Here is a 6,960-nt window from a genome sequence, read left to right as displayed (position 1 = left end):
TGATGCCTTCATGCCGTTCAATAGGCTTACTTCAAGTGTGCAGAGGTGGGGCCTCCGGATGGCAGCCGATGAGCAGATTTCCTACAAGGCTCCATGGACCAGAGCAGACTACAGAACTCTTCCTTTTCTTCCCCCATAATTTGAAAAGACATTCAACAAGCTCATCTTTCGGTTTAAATTTGGCCAACGCCTTTAGCCGCCGGATGTCTCAAATTATGAATCCCGAAGCCCGGCCGCCTGCTCTCTCATGCATAACGTGTGTGGTAGAAGAACAAAAGCTGCCTTTCAGACTGATGTGACCTCCAGCTTCGCTGGGTAGGTGTCGGGCTGACTCTCCAGGAGACGCTGTCACAATTACACCTTGTGTAGGGCTTTCCAGCTTCCGTGCCTGGGACACAGCCTGGAGCCTGGGCATTGTCCCCTTTCCCCGGTGCAGCCAAACAGGCAACCAGCTTGGTTATTAGGAAGGGATAACCTTGTCGGGACCTTCGTGCCCAGCCTTGGCGTGATCAGTCTGCCGTGGCACACTAGGAGGTGGGTAGTAGTAGGTGGTCTTAAAACTATAAAAAAAATTTCATTTATTCTTTGACAGTTTTATAGATGTAAACCATGTCTTGATCCCGTGTACTCCCAGCTCAACCCTCCTCCCCCCTGAGAATCCCAACACCTTCCCTTTGTCACCTTTTTTCAGGTTTTGTAACCCAGAGTCCAGTTAGTCGCCTGTTGGGATGTTGACTGATTCTGCCGGCTTGATCTTTCCTAGGTAGCCAGGGCTGCAGTGAGTTCATGACTGCTGTGGATATCCCGTCTAAAAGACAGCGCACCCCCTCTTCCCAGCGTTCCCTGATCCTTGGGGAAGGGTATGAGAAAGGTTGACAGGGACACACGCCCTTGTCCCAGCACTAACCTGTTAGGAGTCTGCAGTAAGGGCTGCCCGCTGCAAAGACAAACTATATTGGCCAAGGGTAAGAGCAGCACTGGTCTCTGGGTACAGACATAAGTGTTCAGAAGGCAATGTGGCACATGTCCTCTGGCAAAACAACAGTAGCATGTCACTGGCCCGTGACTGTTCTAACCATGGAGTTTTGAGTATTCCTTAAATGCAAAAGAGGTTGGTTATCTCCATAACCTTCGTGGCATCACTGCGCGAGTGGGCATGTTGTGCATGGTAGGTCAGTATTGTAGCATAGAGGATTGGGTGCTGGCTAAGCCGACTGATGTGTTTTCTCCCTCCACTGGCCTGCACAGCTCCTGACAGCACTGAAAGCTAGTCAACGCTTTTAGGAAGCTTTTGGGTCATTCAGTTGGGATGTCTGTCCTAACAACTAGAGTGTGTCTTCTGCAGACCTCCCTGACCAGTAAGTTGTAGGGAGCTAATCTTCTGCTGTCCCACATCTTCTATGGGATATCTGAGGGACAGAGGAGATAAGCAAGCTAACCTGGGGCTTACATTCAGGAAGAGGCAAGTCTGGGATTTGAGCCCCAGGGTATCTGAATCCAAAGCTTAGTTCTGCTACTGCAGACCAGCAGCACCAGTAGTACCTGGGAGCTGCTGCTGGGAGGTGCCCACTGCACAGATCCACTGGTCAGAGCCATCCTGTGTCTACTCAACTGGCTGCCCGCCTTGGGCTGCTGCTCCAGACATGCCCATCATGGGACCCTGCCGAGCCATGTGCCAGCTTGAGGATGTCTTATCAGAGGAGGGACAGTGGGTGCCAGTGCAAGAGGAATGGGAGGAAGGGAACATTTTGCAGTGTCACATAGCTAGTTTGAGGTGATGTAATGGCTGCCAAGTAACCTCTGCCTCTTTCCTCAAAGAGATTACCATGGGCCTGAAACTCAGATCCCGTGTGTTCAGTGTCCTGGGGTGGCCGTCCTTCTGTAGGTCACTAAGAACACTCAGAGAATATGGCCTTGCTCACTGGGAGCTCCTGGGCCCCTCTCAGAATAGCAGCGTTAACCAAATGCCAGCATCCTACTGCCGGGGCAGCTTGGAGCTTCCAGCCTGGACAGAAGTGGGCTGGGACACAAGGCCACACCAATGGACAACGATCTGCTGATTACCAGCTTGGCCTTGTCTGTGGATGGCAAGAGGCCTCTGATCTTGACCCTTAATAGTCCAAGGGGCGGGGACATGGTTCACAGAAGTCACTGGTTGTACAGGCTAGCCTATGCCTGTGTGATATTGGGAACAGAGCCGAGGGGTGCTGCACGGGATGCCAGGCGAGCCTCAAGAGAAGGAGCAGAAGGGTTGAAGATGCTCTTGATGCATTGGTAACTCTGCTGCTGGGGACCCTGTCTGAGCCACTCCATGACCAGGTGCCCAGGCACTACCTGGCTCCATGTGGCTATGACTGAATCATGGCGGAAGTAGAGGGTTTCTGAGAGCTCTCTGAGGAGGTCAGGAGCGACAGGTCACAGGCAGCACTGGAACTTGCAGATCATCAAGGCCCTGGTCCCACACTTCCCAGCAGGCACTAGTGGTGTGCTGGGTCATCTACTCAGGCGTAAAAATGGCAGCCCCGCAGCTCCTGCCCTCACTGGCTAAAACTGTGGCGTCTAACTCTACATCCTGACCAAAGGTGTTGCTTTCCAAAAATGTTTCCAAATAAAGGTTCTAGAATCTGTGTGTGTGTGTGTGTGTGTGGTGTGTGTACGCAGACAGATATGTCAGGGTGCACATGTGGGGGTGAGGAATCAACTAGTCTGTCCTCTCTGTCCACTTTCACATGGGTTGAGGGATTGAAGTCATGCCATTGGACTTAAGGAAAAGCAGTGTTTATCTGCTAAACTATTCTGCAGACTCTACTGCACCCTAGACTCTTACTGCCAGGAGATGCCTTCTGTTTATAGTTGGGAATGAGATCCTTGGTGGGCATAGGACTTCTATGGCTGTTGAGAGATGTGCTAAGATACAACTTGTATCCTGACGTCCCTTGAGCTCTTAGTAGAGGGGCCAGAGCTGTAGGAAGTGAGTAAGCTAGGAGGTTGGGGAAAGGCCCTGAGGAAAACAACATCGTGTAGGGGCATCAGCTTGTAGGCCTCTCAGGGACCCAGGACGGTCTGCAGCCCAAAGCTGCCAATCCAGGTACCTGGGTAACAGCTGTTTTGACACAGGGTGAGTGGGGCACTTTGAGCCCCAGATCTGGCACTAGGTCACAGCACATGTGGCTCAAGTAGCCTGCCTGTCTAATCGTCTAATTGGAGGATAGGGTGCTGGCAGTTGGTGTGTGAAAGGCCACAGAGTTAGCCTCAGCTCTGCCAGAACCCCTGTGGCTGTCACCGTTGGCTGCTTTGAGGATGGTTTAGGGCAGTGTGGGGGAGACCAGGGAAAGAACCACTCAAAATATCAGAACTGAGGAAGAGGTCTGTCCTGTGAGCGTCTACCAGGATGCTACCCCAGTATAAATGCTGCTCACCCCTCTCCAAATGTGTACTCGTAAGGAAAACGAGTTGATTGTCTGGAAGACATTCTGTCCTCTCTGGATGTTTCAGATAGAAGAGAGTTGTGGGAGGGTAGGGGGCCGTGTGTACCCCTCAGCATTCAGAGCTGCCAACCAGCTGTCCACCCTCCGGTCTTCACATTGCAGAGTTGGGAGTGGCCAATGGAAGCTTCAGACAAGGGATGGATGGCAGAGGTGTCCAGGTGTCCAGCCCTTGAGATAGATACAGGTAACGGCAACGGCAGGAGGGGAGGGGTTCCCAGGGAGCGGGAAGAAAGACCCAGGTGACAGGGTCATGCTGATTACTGACATGCACTCTGTACCATTCCTCGTGATTGTCAGAGAAGCCCTAAGTCTCTACGGTGAACCTGCCTGTCCCTGGCGGTTTCTGAGGCAGACTGGGGTCAGGGCTGTTCACTCAGGACACCATGATAGAGCATCTGCCCTGTGCTGGATGCTTTCAGGTGCTTGGAACATAGTGGCCAACCGAGTGACAACAGCCCCCAACCCACGCATAGAGTTGTCATTCTGTGAGGGGATGGGGTTATAGACTCTGCTTGCAAACAGGCACTGTGGTGTCTTCGCTGAAGGCAGCAGGGGGAGGGAGGTTGGGGAGGTCAGGACCCCACAGGGGAGAGCAGAGCTGCTAACAAGATGGGAGGGGAGGAGACACCGAAAAGAGGATGCGTGAAGGTGTTGTGTGGGAGATGGGGAAGGTAGAGGCGGTGCCCTGAACATGGAGATAAAGCAGACCGGCGGGGCCAGGGACCACTTTAAACCGTCTTTGCAACGCTTAGCAAGCATATGAGTCTAGAAGCTCTGGTCAGCCAGGGAGCTCTGTCCAGGGCCCAACAGGAGGGAGCTCTGAGCTTGCAAATGAGCAGACACAAGGCAGCAGGTGTCACAGTTTCTCTTGGTTTCCAACGTTTCAGTCCAGAAGAAAGTCAGGCGCACAACAAGGTGCCGGGACTATCTTGGTGTCGCTTCCCGGCCTGTGAGTCTGGGTGTGGCTGGGTGTGTCCTGAGGTGTGGAGGTCCGATGGCCCTCAGTGATATAGGTCTCTCAAATGCTTGGCTCTCTGTGTTATAGTCACGTGGTCCTGAATGGGGCACGTGTACGTGAGCTGGGGCACGGATAGGCATGGATGCTTATGTCTGTGAGCATCTCTTGTCCAGGGGAGCCAGGATCTCTTTCTGGGGTGCACGTTCCTCCGAGTTGTGCTCTCTTTCTTTCCTTTTGGCCTTTGGAGATAGTGTCACTGTGTAGCCTTGGCAGCCCTGGGACTCAGAGATCTGCCTGCCTCTCTCCACCTCCTGATTGCTAATAGAGGCGTGCGTGTGCCACTCTTCCAACTGCAGCTGTCGTGTCCTCCCTGGGCTGCCGTAGGGGCTCCTAGGACCCTAGCAGGCAAGGACTTTGGAAGGACTTGAAGGTTAGCACCTTGGAAGTCGGAGAGCTGAAACAGAAAGACCCAGACCCTGCTCCCCAGATTCAAAGTCTTAAAACCAGAGGCTGGTAACCCTTACAGGTAGCGGTAAGTAATAAATAAAGGCAGTGGGACACCGGGCACCATGCCATGATAGTCCTGGCACTGGCGGGCCACATGGCACTAGCGGGGTGTTTCCTTCTTGCAGACTCTTTGGCCCAGAGTTCTCAAAATGTCTCCAGCGACTCACTGAGTTTCCATCCCACGCAACCTCCTGCTACTGTCTGGGCCCTGCAGCAATCTCGATCTCGCCACCAGGGCTAGTCCCACATTGGCACCAGCTACTCTCTGGCCCCAGCAACAGCCGCCCTCTCGCGCGTGTGACTCTCTGCTGTGAACTCTGTTCATAATCCCAGCACCCCCCCCACCCCCCGTGGTTATCGTCACAACTCCCAGGATCTCGGTAAAATCAAAACTCTAGAAGCTTATAGTTCATCGATCAGTTTATATCAGTAAATTCTCACCCCACAAAACATCCACACAATAAACCCTGAACCAATTAATATTGATATAAACCGCCCACCTAGATAAGATTGTCCTGGGCTGGAGAGATGGCTCAGCGGTTAAGAGCACCCGACTGCTCTTCCAGAGGTCATGAGTTCAATTCCCAGCAACCACATGGTGGCTCACAACCATCTGTAAAGAGATCCGGTGCCCTCTTCTGGTGTATCTGAAGACAGCTACAGTGTACTTATATATAATAAATGAATAAATCTTTAAAAAAAAAAAAAGATTGTCCTAAAAAATCCACCCCTTATAAAATATTCATAGCTACCTGTGGGCCCTTGAAGGCCACACAGATCTGGGTTGTCCTTCTCTGCCTCCATCCTGCTTTTACTCCTTTTCCTCTCTCCCCTCTCCAAAACCCTGTGCCTGCTTTACTTTTTCACTGCCGAGCCACAGGACTTGCTTTATTTTGTGCCTGCCCTCACCTGCATATAGACATCAGTCTGTACCTATATCCCCCGTTCCCAGGTCATAGTAGGTCATCCCTCCTAGTTGGGAAGACCGAAGGTTTGTGCTCCACCAACCCTAAGTGAATCCACCGGAAAGCCAGGACTTCAGCACTGAGGCAAAACCAGTTAGAAGCCAAAGGGTTCCTGTCCTATCCCTGTCCCTTGTTCAATAACCTTAGTCAAACAATGGCTCAGTGTTCTCTCCTGGAGAGTGGGAACCCACCTCGTACTTTAAGTGTGGACATTGAGGTGAGTGTCTGAGTGTGCCAGGCACTGTGCTCTCCACAAGTCTCCTCCTCCAGTCTCCAGGCCCATCCTCTAATGTGGAACTGTTTCCGTCCCACATAGGATCAGAGAGGTAGAGGTACTTGGCCCAAGTCACTCAGCAGAAGAGGGCCATGCAGCCTGAGATGCTGACTCAGTGGGGGCATTAGATCGAGGGCCGCTATTAGAGCTCAGATGAAGTGACTTGGATCACCCAAGAAGGAAAGGTGAAGTCCAAGGGGAGATTAGATGTCACTATACACCAATCTCTTGGTTGTGGCCTGGCGTCTTCCTCATTCCCATCCAGCCTGCCATTAAAGATTGAGAACGGGTTGGAGATTTAGCTCAGTGGTAGAGCCCTGGGTTCGGTCCCCAGCTCCGAAAAAAAAAAAAAAAAAAAGACTGAGAACACAGGGGTTGGGGATTTAGCTCAGTGGTAGAGCGTTTGCCTAGCAAGCGCAAGGCCCTGAGTTCGGTCCCCAGCTCCGAAAAAAAGAAAAAAGAAAAAAAAAAAAAAAAAAAAAAAGACTGAGAACACTTTAGATTGGGAAGAACCTGAGACCTTCGTGGTTAACAGAACTCAGTTCTGTGCCAGGGCTGGTGAGATGCCTGGTGGGGTAGGAAGAAGGTGGTGTACCCTCAGACATAGGTATCAGGGAGGTGGAAGACTTCTGCCTATAGCAAGAGAAAAAGGGAGACTGGACCAGACAGAGGAGGCCTCAGCTGAGCCACAGTGTCTGGCCATGTCCTTGTGAGGGTGGTGGTCAGACCCACCCACTGAGCCCCCAGCAGCAGGGCCCCTCACCCTAC

Source organism: Rattus norvegicus, chromosome 5 (assembly GCF_036323735.1).
Source record: "Rattus norvegicus strain BN/NHsdMcwi chromosome 5, GRCr8, whole genome shotgun sequence".
NCBI classification, from domain to species: domain Eukaryota; kingdom Metazoa; phylum Chordata; class Mammalia; order Rodentia; family Muridae; genus Rattus; species Rattus norvegicus.
Note: the sequence above shows the minus strand (reverse complement) of the source record.